General features: G+C 43.1%; 1 pseudogene; it reads left to right on the top strand.

The window, feature by feature from the left end:
* The first annotated feature begins 1,224 nt into the window (after positions 1–1,224).
* Positions 1,225–2,718, top strand: LOC143573606 (malonyl-coenzyme A:anthocyanin 3-O-glucoside-6''-O-malonyltransferase pseudogene; annotated as a pseudogene).
* The last annotated feature ends 13,794 nt before the right edge of the window (positions 2,719–16,512 follow it).

Here is a 16,512-nt window from a genome sequence, read left to right as displayed (position 1 = left end):
CCCTTTTAGAAAATGTTATATCTCGCCACCACCGAAAGATCACTGGCACTTACTTTGTTCGACATGTTATGGCTTCCTTTTCCTCTGTTAGCGTATATGTTATATACATATACAGTCTTATACACCGATATAACAGTTCTTCATAATCCGGCTTGCTACAAGACATTTTTGATGCTCCTGATTTGTCATATATCTTTTGTTAATTGATTATTGATTGTGACGAAGAAGAAGAAGAAGGTGTGTTTTTCGTGCCTCCGTCGTCGTCCATACTATGCTCCGACAAAGAAATATTAATTTTCAAGTTGGAGTTGAAGCATCTCCAACTTATGGGGGTGTTAATATCTACCGTATATGTATAGTCTAGCTTATATGATTGATATAGTAGTGTATATGTTTAAGTGTATCGTATATGTTTGATTGTCTATAAATACTTGCTTTGTACTCACATTTGAACTTGAATGAGAATTGATGTTTTGAATTTTACATGGTATCAGAGCTTCATACCCTTTCATATGTCAAAGGAACTTTATCTCAGGAGTTATTCTTCAACAACAATACTTCCTTTGACTTACAGGCCTATAGTGATTCAGATTGGGCTGCTTGTCTAAATACTCGTCGATCGGTCAATGGGTTTTGTATTTCTCTTGGTGGTTCTCCAATTTCTTAGAAATCTAAGAAGCAATATATGGTTTCTTTAAGCTCTGCTGGAGCCGAGTATTTATCTCTTCGACGGGTGACTGTCGAACTTACTTGGTTGACAAGACTTCTGACGGAGTTTAATGTTCCTAACATTACTCCTGTCACACTCAAATGTGATAGTCAGGCTGCAATTTATATTGCCCAAGAATCCTGTATTTCATGAGTGAACTAAGCACATTGAAATCGATTGTCATTTTGTTCGTGAGAATTTACAAGAAGGCATCCTAACTTTCGTGCATACGGAGACGCATGATCAACTTGCTGATATTTTTACAATAAGTTAACCAGGATCTCATTTTCACGAGCTCTTTACAAGTTGGAGTTTTCTCAACCTCCAACTTGAGGGGAGTGTGAGCGTATATGTTGTACATATATGGCATATATGTGTATAGCATATATGTCGTATATGTGTTAGTATATATATTGTTTATTTTTTTTCATTTGTAATAATTGATTCTGAGATAATAAAATTTCTCTCTCTTTCTGCTTTTATTCTTCTTTATCGTTTTTATCATTCATTAATGATTACGTCCTCCAGTTAATCAGCTTTTCTTATATGATTTCCCTCATCCCAAATCCCATTTGATCAAGACAATTGTTCCGACACTCAAAAACTCGTCGTCTATAACTCTTCAACACGTTTTCCCATTTGCAGGTAACTTAATCACATTTCCAACTGCAAGTCATTCAGGCTTTGCTAGAAAAACCGAAATCGGTTACGTGGATGGCGATTCACTCGTCCTTACTTTTTCAGAATGTGATCTTGATTTCAATGATCTCAAAGAACCATTCCTGGGAGTGTACTAAATTTCATCCTCTGGTACCTCAGCAAGATAGTCCACGTCCGATTTGGTGAAAATTCAACGTCTTTAAATTCAAGTGATGATCTATCCGAACTCAGGCCTCACGATCGGAATAACAAATCACCACTCCCTTTGTGATGCAATAACAAACTAAGATTTCTTGATGGCTTGGACTTCGATTGCGAAACATGGTTCAGACGAGTTGTTCTTAGCTAGCATAACAAAACTTCCATTTTACTATAGGGTTATAGAATACCCTAATTATTTTGATCAGATGATGTTAAGTCTACCACTATTTTGAACAATCTATGAAAGTTATAACGCACCTCAGCTTCTATTGCAGACTGTTAGAGTTCAGACAACATTTGTGTTGACCCAATCACATATCCATAGGCTAAAGAAATGGTTGTTAGTTAAATTGCCAACATTGGAATATGTATCTTCTTTCGTTGTGGCTTGTGGTTATATTTGGAGTTGTGTAGCAAAATTGCTTGTTTGATTTCAAGGAAAGAAAGGTGAGTATGAACTTGAAATGTTTGTATGTGCGGCCGATTTGAGGGCTCATTTGGACTAGCCGGCTCCTCAAACTTATTTTGGTAACTGTGTGGGGCCATGTGTGGCGACAACAAAAACAACCTTACTAACAGGAAGCAAAGGGTTTGCAACAACGGTTGAGTTACTAAGCACGGGTGCGCGACTATTATGAAAAGGGTTAAACATTAAACAAGGGGTGTTTATACAGATTCTGACAATCTTGGAGAACTCATTACTAATACATATAATAGGTGTGGCTGGAACACCAAAACTCAAGGTTTATGAGGTCGATTTCGGGTGGGGCAAGCCGATAAAGTACGAGACTATATCTATAGATTTCGGCGATATATATTAATGCAAGCAAAGAGCCACCAAAGATATTGAAATTGGTTTGTGCCTTCCTACAAAACAAGCAGATGCTTTTATTGCTCTATTTGGAAACAAATTAGAGAACACTCTTTCTCATCACTTCTTATGTATCAATCGGTAATTCTCTTTCTCATATATGAAAAAACTCTTTTTTCGACATCAATCATTAACCATTCAGGATGCTCATCCTTACATATATATTATCATATTTTAAAACCATACATTGGGGACAACGTATCCCAAATGTGGAGATGAAGGAGACTTAGAAGAAATGGATTTTCCCCGGCAACGGCGCGATTTTGATTGATGTCAAAAGGTCAATCAAAATGTAAAACTTGGTTTTCCCCGGCAAGTAATGTTGTATTTGCAGGGAATCAATGGAAACTACTCTCTTATGTTTAACAATTAATTATTTTAAGACGGACAAACGATGTCAAACGATATTTAAGACGTAGACTATGAAAAACATTGGAAAAAAAAATCTTAACTTTGAGTAAAAATTCAAATTATAAAAAGAAGTAACCCCCTCTGGATCTCCGGTTCAATGTCTCACCCAAACTTGTTTGATCAATTATAAAACCGTAGATATGGTATTGTAACATATTTAATTTAAGCGATAATAAAAGACAATTTTTTAATACTGAAGAAACACGGATCTACTCCTTTTGATGGGTCTTAGATCCGATGAGTCCACAAGGTAGGATACGGATAACAACCAGTACGATACAAGCCCAATTCCCAGAAGTCCAGTGACCAAAACCAGTAAAACAGACACCGTGAGCTCGTTACGGGAAGGACAAGAGGGGGGTTCTTCCCGTAACCACTTTCCGGCGTGAGAATAAGTACAATCTGGACGTAGAAGATAAAGTACTTAAGTGAAATAGTGAGAGTACAGTGGGATTGAATGTATACCTCGTGATAGATGACTCATGAGGATGCTAGGATGCTTACGCATGTGTCATGAGGATGTTTCTTCCTTAGATGGTTAAGCGGGTGCTTTATCAGGGGCCCTCAACTGACCTGCGGGTAGTACTTAAAGGTATTTGGGCCTTTTCAGTACCTTACCTCTACAAGTCCCCCAAGTCCAGGGTTTCTTCCGCGTGAAGTACTTTATGCGGGTGAAATTTTGGACTTAATGTGTATTTGGGGGTTTTTTATTCTGTAAGTTGGTAAGAAATATCTTTTGTTTGCTGTGGATAATCATGAAAAATGACAAGTTGGCCACTCACAGGCGTGTGGGCAGGTGACAAGACGTGTATGAAGGCTGTCACTGTACTCGACTGTACAACTTTTTCCCTTTTTCAAATTTCTCACGTGACGTGGCGACTGTCTATTAGGCGATTTTTTCTCTCTCCACTGTTCATATCCCATCGCATTAATTGCGATGAGTATAAATAGGGGAAGTTAACTTTCTTTCGAGGTTTTACCGCCTTTGATTTCTGATTATCATCTTGCTTTTTCTTTCTGAACCTTCGACTTAACCACTCAATTTTTCTTATAACCGCTCTTTATTTCATCAGATCTTTGGTAATGACGACTATTCAGTCTAAAATTGATGAGGTAGAAGTTCAATGGGATCAGTCTGACTATCAGAAGCTAATTGATACTTATGGTATTCCACCGCAGTGGGGACCATAGTTTACCTCTCCTGGTTCTATAGCCAGCCGGCCACCGCCTGGCAGAATGGCTGTATATTCTGACTTCTTTGTCTACGGAAATTTCCAGTTTCCCATGAGCAAATTCTTCATGAAGGGGTTAAGTGCATATGAGATCCATTTATCCCAGTTACATCCTCGTGCCGCCATGCGAATTCGTCATTACGAATTTGTATGTACTGCACATGGAATGTTACCCCGCGTCGACCGATTTCCTGTGTCTACCGCCTTTCCAACCGTGATGGTTGGTTTACATGTCAGGGATTAGATGACAGGAGTATCGGCTTTGAGGTTGAGAAAGGCTCCAAGGACTAGCGTAACAAATTTTTTTGGATATCTGAGGACGTAGTGCCTAATACTATGGTCCGACGCCCCGTCACCGAAGCACTTCCGAAGATTGTCACGGCTCCGCATGAGGGTCAAGAGTGGTTTCGTATCCTCGTTTCTGAGCCAACACCAATAAGGGCATTACCCGAGGAGGCACTTATGTGGGACGGCATGAGCCGTTTATGGCTATCTCTGTATATGGAACCCGTTTTTATTGGTTTGGATGACCGTAAGTTGTTTCTTTCTTTCCCTCTTCGCATGGAGTTTTATGATTGACTTTTATGTCTCCTCTACAGGTCCGGGGCCCATGTTAAACGCTCTGTTTGACGATAAGGGTTGTACGCGGAAGAGCATCTGTGATGCGGGTGACAAGCCCGTTCTTGAAAAGTCTAAGGGCAACTTCCTATTTCCAGTGAAGGTGCGTGTCGAACTGATTATTTCGGACGCTACCTTTCAAACAGGTGCGTATGTTCTAAATCCTCCTCCTCTTAATGTGTTTACTTCTGACGGGGTAATCGTCATTCTATCATCAAGTGACAATTCCGCCACCCAAAAAGAGGATAGTTCTGATGATGCTTATGAGTTTTCATCTGTTTCGCATCTGTTGGCAGAGCTGGCACAAAATAGGACTTTCACGTCCTTTCAGGCGAGCGACATGGGAACGAGTGCTGCTGGTACTAAGGGCGAGCCATCAGCTAAGAAATAGCGGACTCGTCGTCCTAAGAAGTTGTAGTCTAGCCTTGCGGAACGCATGAAGACGGTGACTGGTACGTGTTTCATTTTCTAATTTTCACTGCTTTGATACGTGATTAAACGTGATTTTCTTGTGCAGATCCGTCGATTGTTAGGGATGATGCGTCGGGGAAATTACCATCACCAACCCCAACATTCGAGAAACAGCCATCTCCTCCTCCAGAGAAGGAGACGGAAGACAAGCCTTCTATCCCTCCCACTGAAGCAAATGTGGTGGGGTCCAATCTTCAGTCAGGAGCTAATGACTCCTTCGACTATCATTTTCAGTCTGGGAACGCTGCTGGGTCTCAGAATGATAACCCAGAAGTCAACGAAGAGGGTTTCAGGATCCATGAATCCCCATCTCGATCTCCTCCTCAATTTTTTTCTATTTCCTAGCCTTTGACTACGGGTGCAGGAGGGAGTTTCCGGTTTGGACCATCCATCCATGAAATTGGAGGGGGGTCGACACATGGTGTTCCTCAACAATCTTCTTCCATCCCGGTCTGTCTCGATACATCAAGTTCTGATTATTATGGATAGGCGAACCTGGGGGAGGATTATCACTCATTTATCCCTCATTGGGACCTTGTTAATGGGTCTCGCTTCACTGACCCGGGTGTATGCATGGCTTTTATTAAGCAGTGCATGCCACCCGCGGAGCGGATTTATCAGCGTGGTCGTTCTCGCCATGATCTTCACATTGATGTTTCTTCGTCACTTGCCAATTCTTTGGCTTGTGTACAAGAGATATTATGCGAATGGAGTACAATGGGTGGCAAGCTTGGGGAAGCTTCTCGAGCCATCGAGGAAGCCAAAAAGGAAGCGGAGGAGCAGCGGTCGGCGGCAAGTACGGCGATATGGAAGTTATCTGAAGCTGAAATCGCTCTTCAAGGTGAGAAAGACCTGAATGCTGCTGCTGCCCGTCAGTGGAAGGAGGCCTGTGAGAGGAAAAATGCGGTCCTTGAGACCGCTCGAGCTGAAGCCCAAGAGAAAAAGGATGACTTGGTGGGGGCCCTTGAAGCTAATTCAGCCTTAGAAAGCCAGGTGACCCGCCAAGGAACCAGGATCCAGGAGCTTGAGGCAGAGTTAAAGTTGCAGAAGGAGCAATATGAACTTAAGGACAAAAATGCTGCAGAAATGCAGTCTGCCTATGACTCCTTGTTGCAAACATGTGAAGAAGTCGAAGTCCGCGCAACTGAAGCTCTAAATGACAAACAAAGAATGTCTAACGAGTTGCGGGAGCTTCGGGACAGAGTGGAACGTGCCGAGCACGATCAACAGTGGTTCCTCAACTGAGGGCTTGATTCTGTGAGTCTCCCTCATTTGCTATTCATTATACACTTTATGTTTGTGATGCTAATGAATTACTTTTATCCTTTTGTCAGGCCATCTGGCATATTAAGGGAAGCACTGAGCTTACTGATTGCTTTGCAAACTTAATGACTTATTCCTCACAGGCCGGCCGCATGAAAGGCTTCAACGAAGGGATGGATATGCTAAAACTCATCGTTCTTTTGAAGATCATCCACTTCGTGGCCTAGACGTCAAGCAAGAATATGGTATGCGGATTAAGGAATATGACAGCCTGGTTTTTCCTCTATAAAATATGCTTCCAGAGTTTGCCTCTGCCGATGATGGCGTGCGACAATTGAGGAACTATCTGAATGATGAGTCTGAGGACGCCTCGTCAGAGGACACTTCACTGAAAGCTACGGAGGATATACCAGCCCCGAACCCATAAAATAGGTTTAGACTTTAAGACTTGTAATTGTTTCTCCATATTTTTGTAATTGCCTTTTACTTATTAATGGAAAGAAACTTTTTGTCTTATGAATATTACTTTGTATGGAAGATAATATCTTTTCAAAATATTTTTGAAATTTTGAGTTTTTGCAAGTTGGATGATTTTGATGACGTGGTGGAAAGAGGAACATTAAGGGACAACTGACAAGACGTATATAACGCTTTTTGACAGTCTGTTCTCGCTTTTTCGAATCTCTCGCCTGACATGTCAATCATCTAACAGTCCGCGTTTTCTCTCTCTTCTGGCAATCAGTCGGTCGTATTTATTGCGATGAGTATAAATAAGTCACCTGTGGCCTCCAGTTCATTCTTATCGCCTTCTTAATTCTTCTCGTTTTCTCTCTTCAACAATAGATCTCAAACTTTTCTACTTTATCTTTCGATTTCTCCACTTAAATCATATTTTAATGGCAGGCGATAAGAAGAATCCTCCTGCTATTCATGAGGTTGGCTGTAATCTTAAAGAGAAGGATTTTGAAGACGTAAAAAATGTATACGGTTTGGCACCGGCATGGGAGGCTGAACGCCCGGCCGATGGTGCAATTGCCACTGCTCCGCCGGTGGAGAAAATGGCCGTATATTTGGACCATTTTACGACGAGGAACTTCCGGCTACCTGTGACAAGGTTTGTCCGATCCGTCTTGACGACATATGGGATTCATTTATCCCAGATTCAACCCTTTGGGATGTTGAGAATTCGACATTTCGAATTCTGTTGTCAAGTCCATAACTTCGAACCATCTGTTGGCATGTTCTCCATATTCTACAAGATGACTTTCCGTGACAGTTGGTATGGTTTTGCCACCACCGGGAAGGGAACTATCGGCTTTGAATGGATCCGCAACATATATGGATGGAAATCAAAGTTCTTTTGGATCCGGGAGGACGTTATGACGTTTACGATGGCTTGTCGTAAACCGGAAGATGCGCCACCGAAAGTCCCTGCCATCGAATACGAGGATCATCCTTGGTTAGTTACTTTGACCAAGACATCAACACCCATGCGTCCCATACACGGGGGGCGATGGTAAGTGCTAAGATGAGTCGGCTATGGCCGTTCCCTGATTTGGAGCCTTATTATGAGAATCCGGACAAACGTAAGTATGCTATTAACTTTATTCCCAATATCTCCCTCACTCTTAACTTTTATTCTTTCTCATATAGCTGAGGGTTCTGCCTTTAGTACACTTTTGGACCACGAGGAGGGTCTGATGGTACGTCATCTGATTGACCCAAAGGATGCGTCCATCTTGGAGCATACGCGCAATAACTTCCTTTTCTCCACCACACTTAGCCCGAAACCTGTGGTTTCCGAGGCAATGTATGCTAAAAGTGAGGAGTTCGTCTTGAAAGGTGAGGGCATTTCACAACCCTGACCCATTACTGCTGCTACTTCCAGCGGAGTGATAGTACTTCTTTCGTCTAGCGATGAGTCGTCACTATGCGAAGGAGGGTTAACAGTTGATGCTACTAATCCGTCGCGTTCAACTGTAGGTCTAACCCGTAAGCAAGAGTCGAAGACAACCACCAATCCGTCGACGGGTGAAGAGGGTGGTCACCAAACGGTTGAGGGTGCTAATGTTGAGGAGGAGCCTCAAGTCATTGGTGCGGGTGCTTCTAAGGCCGCTGGTAAGCGTAAAGTTCGACCCACCAAGGCTGCTTCGTCCAAAAAGTCAAAAAAGGCCAAACTTGTCAATTTGAAATCACCCCTTCACCAACTTGATTCCGGAGATATTTCCTTAGATAATTTCGATGTTTTGTCAATAATTATAAATCAGACATATGTCTAATGTAAGATTATCATTCTACAGTAGGTCTGAAAGACTTTTCGGAAGATGTTTCAAGTCTGAAGAGTTCGACAACACCACCGCCTCCACCATCTCCACCGCCTAACACCGCCAATGATCCAATCGTGTTGACGGACACCTCTCCTTTTAAGGAGAGGGAAATTGGTGAGTCTGAAAATCTCCGCATGTCTCCATCCTTCAACGTTCATCGTTTCAGAAATCAAGGAGGTGTTAGCACATTCGCCAATGGGTGTCAGACTTCCCCATCTCCTCATGAGGAGGACGCTGCCCCCACATCATCCACGTTGGTCGTTACGCCAAACGACGTGGATGTATGTTTTGAATACTTTCGGGAAAGCCTTCCTCCCGCAGAGAGGGAGCGACAACGTCGCCGTTTTCACCAAGAGTTATTGAACTCAAACTCTTATCATTTGGCGAATACTATTTCGACTAACCAAGAGATATGCCGAGACTGGCTATCGATGAATGAGGAGTGGGATGAGCTGGTGGCTAAGGCGTCCGAAGCCAAGAAAGAAGCCCTTGGGGCTATGAATGAAGCCAAGGAGAGCCGTCAAGCCTTGGAGGCGGAGAGGTCTAACCGTCTTGCTGCTGAGGAAGCCAAGAGTGATCTTCAAAGGCAATTGGATGAACGAGATGAACTGATACGAACTTTGCAAGTTGAATCCGCAGCAAAAGACAAGCGTGTGACCGATCTTTTTCCCAAGAGCCGGGAACAAGCCTTAGAATGTGTTGGCCATAAAATGTAACTTATTTGGGCTAAGGCGGACAAGAAGTGGCTGTTGGCAGAAGGAATTCCCAAGGTATCTGTCTTATTTTGTTGTAAATAATCAAATTGTCCACAATCATTTATATCTAATTATTTCAACAGGCTATCGCCGACGTCCGGGATAGTGATGATCTTGGGAACTGTGTCGCCATTCTTTTGAATGCGTCCAAACAAGCTGGCCGTCAGATAGGCTTCCAGGAAGGCTACAAATTTGCTTCAGAAGGCAGGCTTCCGGAAGAATATATTCTGCACCGCCAGGATAATACTGCCATACTTATCCAAAAGACTTAAACTTTTGATGCTTTGAATTTTTCTCTTGCAGAGCAGATATTCGAGCTTGCAAACAAGGAGGACATCATTAAATCAGCTGAAGGACCTCCTTGGGCTTACTGAGGAAGATGAATAGAATCAAAATAAAGATAATGCGGAAGGCGAAAATGCCGCCCCATAGATGTAGATTTATCTTCCTTGTAATAATCTTTCTTTTGTAATCTCTTTTGATCAATAATAAGAAGTTTTTTTTGTCCGGTACACTTTTTCTTATTCTTCATAATATAAGTGTTTGTAGGATCTTCTTGTTTGTCAATAAAGGATTACATAGCAACACATATTTACATGAGACTAAAATAAATTTCCATAGATCAGGCATAAGCCGAATTACAAAAACGAAATTACACAGTTCTTACTATTCTATTTGGGCACGCATGCCAAAAAGAAAAAACGCACTATAGGTAACACTTCTTCAGTTGGGCCCCATTCCATGTTCGAGGAATCTCAGTTCCGTTCAATTTTTCTAACTTCTAGGCACCTTTAAATAACACTTGTTTGACTTTGTAAGGTCCCTCCCAAGTTGGGGCCAACTTGCCCTGAGGCTCCTGGCCAGAAGCCTCATAATTGCATAAGACAGTCTCCCGCGTCGAATTCGCATTTTTGGACTCGTGAGTTGTAATATTTTTGCAACTGGCGTTTATAATTGTGCTCACAGATCGATGCTAGTTCTCTTCTTTCCTCAAGGAGGTCAAGATTCATCCAGAGTTTGTGATCATTATCATCGATCAACAAAACTCTTGCGGATGGAATCCCAATTTCAGCTGGGATCATGGCTTCAGTGCCATAGGTTAGACTAAAAGGCGTCTCAGAATTGCTGGAATTCTTTTTGGTGCAGAAGGCCCAAAGTACATGGGGCAACTCGTCAACCCATCTCGTTCATTTAGTTCCTAATCTCGCTTTGATTCCTACCTTGATTGTTCGGTTGGTTCGCTCAACCTGACCGTTTGCTTGGGGGTGAGCTACATATGTGAAATTTTGAACGACTTGGAGTTCTTTCAGCCATTCTTGTAGTCCGCTGTCCGCAAACTGGGTCCCATTATCACTTACCAGTTCTTGCGGAAGGCCAAACCGGCAAATAATGAATTCCCAAAGGATCTTCTTAAAACTCGATGCCGTAATCGATGCAACCGGTTTGTCTTCGACCTACTTAGTGAAGTAATCGATGGCTATTATCAAAAACTTGACTCGTCCAGGGGCTTCTGGGAAAGGTCCCATAATGTCAATAGCCCACTTCTGGAACGGCCAAGCAGATGTTACCGGGATCAGTTCATTTTTTGGACGCAGGGTATTGGGGGCATGGCGTTGGCAAGAATCACATTTTCTGATTTCTTGCACAGCGTCTAAATGCAAGTCGGGCCAGTAGTACCCCGTGTTCATGATCTTTGCCACAGTCATCCTCGGGCCCGCATGTAAGCCACAAATGCCTTCGTGAACTTCTCGAATTAAGTAGTTCGCGTCTTCCGCGTCTACACGTCGCAACAGCGACCCTAGGAATGATCTCCGGTACAAAGTACCATCATTCATCTAGTAATTCAAGGCTTTGTGTTTTATCTTACGGGACTCAGCTTTTTCTGTTGGGAGGACCCCAAATGATAAGTAGGCCTTGATCGGTGTCATCCATGATTCGACGCCCATTTGTATTACCAAAACTTGATTTTGTGGAACGGACTGGTAATCCAGGACTTCAACGCGAATGTCCTTAGCGAAGTGCTCGAAATTTGTTGAAGCTAACTTGCTAAGGGCATTCGAAGACTTGTTATCACTCCTCTTGATGTGAATAACGTTGAAAGAGGAGAATTGGTGAATTAAGTCCTTTGCTTGCGAGAGATAAGAAGTCATAACATCGTTTTTGCTTCATAGTTTCCCACAATCAGCATGGAATCCACCTGTGCTTCCAAATGTTTTACCCCAAGCTTTTTAGCTATCCTCAAGCCTGCTAGGAAAGCCTCATATTCCGCCTCGTTATTAGTGCTTTTGAAGTCTAACTTTATGGCGTATGTGAATTCATGGCTTTCGGGGTTGACTAACCTGAGGCCTGCGCCAGACCCCTCACTGCTTGAGGCTCTGTCCGTGAACAACGACCAGATTTGTCCTTCTTCCGGAGGTGCTTGGGGTTGTTGTTCGATCAAACATTCTTTCTCTTTGTGCTACGGAACCTCGGTAACGAAGTCCGCAAGCACCTTCCCTTTAATTGCTGGTCTGGGTTTATACTCAGTCGTATGTTCACCCAACTCGATGGCCTACTTTGCCAATCGTCCAGACAGTTCAGGTTTACTCAGCACATTCTTGAGTTTATATCCAGTTAGCAAATTGATGGGATGACCTTGAAAATATCTATGGAGACGTCGGGCAGCATAAACCAGTGCCAAGACTAGTTTTTCAAGCATTGAATATCTGGTCTCCGGGTCTGACAACGTCCTATTGACATAGTAAATTGAAGTTTGGACGTTCTTTCTATCTGTCAGTAGTACGGCTCCGATAGCGATGTCGGAAGTAGATAAGTACAGTGTCAAAGGTTCACCTGCATATCGTGCTGTCAACGTGGGCAACTCCATCAAACATTTCTTGACTTCTTGGAATGCTTGTTCAGCTTTGGCAGTCCACTTGAATTGTGCTTTCTTGAGACAACCCCTCAAGGTTGAAACGAATGGATAAGATTTGGCAGCGCGGTTTGCCAGAAACATATTCAACGCTACCAATCTTCCGTTGAGAGTCTGTACTTCCTTGAAGGATGAGGGAGAAGGCATGCGGGCCACTGCCTGTACCTTATCCGGGTTAGCTTTAAAGCCTGCACCCGTAACAATAACTCCAAGTAATTTTCCTTCCTCCATCCCGAAGGAACACTTAGCCGGGTTCAATTTCATGTTGATACTTCTTCGAGTTTCGAATATTTCTTTGATGTCTCTTAGCATTTGATCTTCCTCAATGCTTTTGATCACCAAGTCATCCATGTAAACCTCTAGGTTTCGACCAATCTGATTCTTAAATGCTTGGTCCATCAACCATTGATACGTGGCACCCGCATTCTTTAGTCCAAAAGGCATCATTTTATAGCAGAACGTGCCTTGATCGGTCCGGAATGCTGTTCATTTCCCAGATGATCCCGGCGTGAAGTAAATCTTGCACTTGTTCATTCATAGCTTTCGTTTGTTCTGGGCCCATCTTCCGCTTTTTCTGGACAATTGGCGTAAACATCGGGTTTACCCTTAACTTGTGTTCCGCAATGCTCCGCGGTACACCAGTCATGTTCGCGGGCTGCCAGGAAAATATGTCCATATTCTTAGTCAACAGCTGCTTTAAAAAGGTCCTTACTATCTTAGAGATAGCAGGTCCGATCACAACTGTCTGATCGGGGAATTTCTTATTCAATATCCATTTTTCTGGCTCACTCCTCTGAGTCTGCTTCGGTACCATGCTGGATTTTGAGCTCTCTGTTGCAAAGCAGTGTCGGTTGGCATGAATGATTTCTATGCCGGTGTGGGTAGGCACTCTGACCGCACCATGAGCTGTGGATGGATGAGCGTTGAAGTCACAAATTGCTTCCCGTCCCAAGAAAATGCCATGCTTGGATGTTGCTGGTAAAACCAAAAACTCAACTTCCTCGGTTCTTGAATGGGTCCCATCACTGAGAGTGACTAGGAATGATATCACCCCTCGCGGATGCATTATCTCTCCTCCAAAACCAGATACGGCAGCATGAATTGGTTTTAATCTTTCTTTGTCTTCATCATCCAGCTGTTCGAAGCACTGTTCGTACATAATGTCAGATGTACTACCAGTGTTGAAGAAAACGTACTATGTCTTGTAGTGACCAAAGAGAGCAGTGATAATTAAGGGATTCTTGTTACACGGTCCGCCTTTAATTCTTGGGAAGATCACAGGTTCGTTCTTCCACTCCTTCTTTTTCCCCCAATTTTATTCCCACCTTGAATCATATGAACATTCAAGTCCTTGACTTGTTCTTTGGATGGGCCCTGATTGTCTCGCGCGGGAGCTTTACCAGTCCCAGGTTTTGCACCTTTGACTAAATGTTCAAGTTTGCCAGATTTCACAGCCGCTTCGATTTCATTTTTTAAGACCGCAAACTCATTCGTTGTGAAATGAGCAATGCTTCTTGGCATCCAGGAAAGATCTCCTTGTAAGTGGTTGCGGTTTGCGGAAGTTCATGTTCTCTGTTGTAAGAATTTCTGAGGGAGTTTTTGACAATGGCGTCCAGCTATTGGAGAACCGAGTTGACGCACTCTGTTTGTTTTTATTTCCGATCAAAGATCTTGCGTCAAATGGCTTTGATGTCTCCGCATTCGGCTGGAGCCTGGACCAGATCGTTCCTTTCGCTTGTTTGTTTGGTCGTGGATTTTGAAATTCCACCTTCAATTTTGTCTTTGAATTGTTATAACCCAAAGTTTTCTCAGTTCTGGCATATAACTTTGCCGCTGTCATAATATTATCCCATTCTTTTGGCATTCCATCTCTGCCAGTTAGCGTTCGTATTAACGCATCGCACCTGACATTCTTGTGGAATGCTCTGCGAAGAATGTCTTCGCTAATCCCACCAATATTCAGACTTTCATCGTTGAAACGGGTAATGAAGTCTTCCACGGATTCATTATCTCGACGGAGAACGTCCAAAATTTCGAACTGGTCTCGGGTATGTTTCTTTTGTTGACTGAATTACTGGGAAAAGTTTTTCACCAAATCATCCCAGCCGGAAATCTGACCATCCGGGAGTTTTTCAAACCATTCACGCGTCACCCCTGTTAGTGTCAATGCAAACATGTGACACCAATAAGGGAGCGTCCACCCGATTACACCCCCCACTGCCTCAAAATTCTGGAGATGATCGTTTGGATCAGTCATTCCATTATACTTGCCAACCGACGTGGGTATTTTGGCATTAACCAGGAAGGATGCGATTGCAATGCGAGATATGAACTTTGATTTCTCAGCAAAGCTGCTGGGCGATACGGTTTAGTAAAGTCCTCTTCCGCATCGTTGTAGTATTGTGTATGACGGATTACGTCTCGCGGGCGGCTGATCTCCTCCCGCGAACGTAATCTACTGTCACCTGTGTAAGAACTGTAACCACCCGGGTGATAAGTTGAATCATAACTGTCTAGCTCATCTACGTAAGATGGCATCCGCATGTCTATGCGAGGAAGGGGACGCAATCGTCGTATTTCACCAAAATCCTGTTCCTATTGACTGTAACGGATCTGACTTCCTTTCCCTGTCGGTGGGGGAGAAAGAGATCTTCTCGGAGTTTCGTCATAATTCAGAGTACGGACGTGAAAATGCTCGTTCCGCACTCTTCGCTCATATTCAGCTGCCATACCTCCTGTTGAATCCGGAGCCATTCTTTTGGAGATAGTGGCCCCCTATATCTGGAATTACGATGATTGGTTCTCGCCAGGTCGGATTCACCAGAATCATCCTCCAAACCTAACTCGGATTGAGTTCGGTGGGTCTGCCTTATAATTCATCCGAGGTCACCCAATTTCGTACCTTCTGGTGCTGTAACACGTCCCAAATCGGTAAAATTTGTTCCAATTGGTGCCGTGACACGGTCGAGGGTCTGACCACCAGGTGTTATGTCAGTTGTTCGTGAAGTAGGAGCTGTGGTACGTGCAAAAATACTCGAAGCGAGACCTTCAGGTATTTCTGTACCAGTAACACGTGAAGTAGGCGCAGGAGTTCCTGTCGGCCCTTTAGGATTTTGACTCATATCGTACAATCGAACCAAAAACACAGAATTATCTGTTGGTACATGATGTCAGTAGTTCAGTGTCTAGTGTCTGTAATCGAGTTAGTAATGTTTTGTATTTGAATTAAGCGAAGTTGAGTCTCAAGTTTGCCTGATATGGGCGAACTTGTTAGATAAGCGAAGTTAGTGACAACTTCGCCTGAACATGCCAGGCGAAGTTGTCGTGGTTATATAGCCTTAGGTTACGGCTGAGTTAGTAACGAAGTTTTTAGTTTACGTGTTTACGAGTTGTGTAATCAGTGATTGATATCACGTGTTTCCAGTTGCAATATACAACGTGCCTTTGCTTATTGTAACGTGTGTTCGATCGTGTTAAGGTATATCGTCTTCTACGCTCGTAACGTCTTACGTAGGGATTCCGCACCTACGTAGAACGAGATATCCCGTGTAGATCAGGCTAGGAACCTACAATTGGTATCAGAGCTTTTGCTCGTGATTGTGTGGTTCGGGATTATCACGCGGGTGTAGAAATCGTTCCGTTCGACTATTCGCGGGACGAGTTTACCTAGTTTTTGTGTCCTACTCACCTCCCACCATCATAAACAACCCAATACACCTTCACATACCTCGTAAAATCCAGAAATCAAACCTACAAAACCATCATGTTCATCAGGCGATGTTGCCGTCACTGTTTGTAGGGTTGAGGCAAAGATATAAGGTTAAGCGAAGTTATCCACAACTTCGCCTACCTTCTCAAGTTCGCTTATCTCAAGCGAAGTTACCCACAACTTCACAAATTCGCTTACCTTAAGCGAAGTTATACACAACTTCGCCGAATAAGGCGAATTTAAAAAAAAGGGAGCGAAGTTCAGAATCAGCGAAGTTCAGACTTAAGCGAAGTTATCCACAACTTCGCCTACAGTACTGTTAAAAATAAAATTTTTATTTTTCGGGTTTCTTTGTATTTCGTGAAGATGTCTTC

Source organism: Bidens hawaiensis, unplaced genomic scaffold, assembly GCF_021521415.1.
Source record: "Bidens hawaiensis isolate Kalapana, Puna unplaced genomic scaffold, B.hawaiensis_p1.1 tig00026596_1, whole genome shotgun sequence".
Taxonomy (NCBI): domain Eukaryota; kingdom Viridiplantae; phylum Streptophyta; class Magnoliopsida; order Asterales; family Asteraceae; genus Bidens; species Bidens hawaiensis.
The sequence above is the reverse complement of the archived record's forward strand: the minus strand, read 5'-3'. Positions and strand labels throughout refer to the sequence as shown.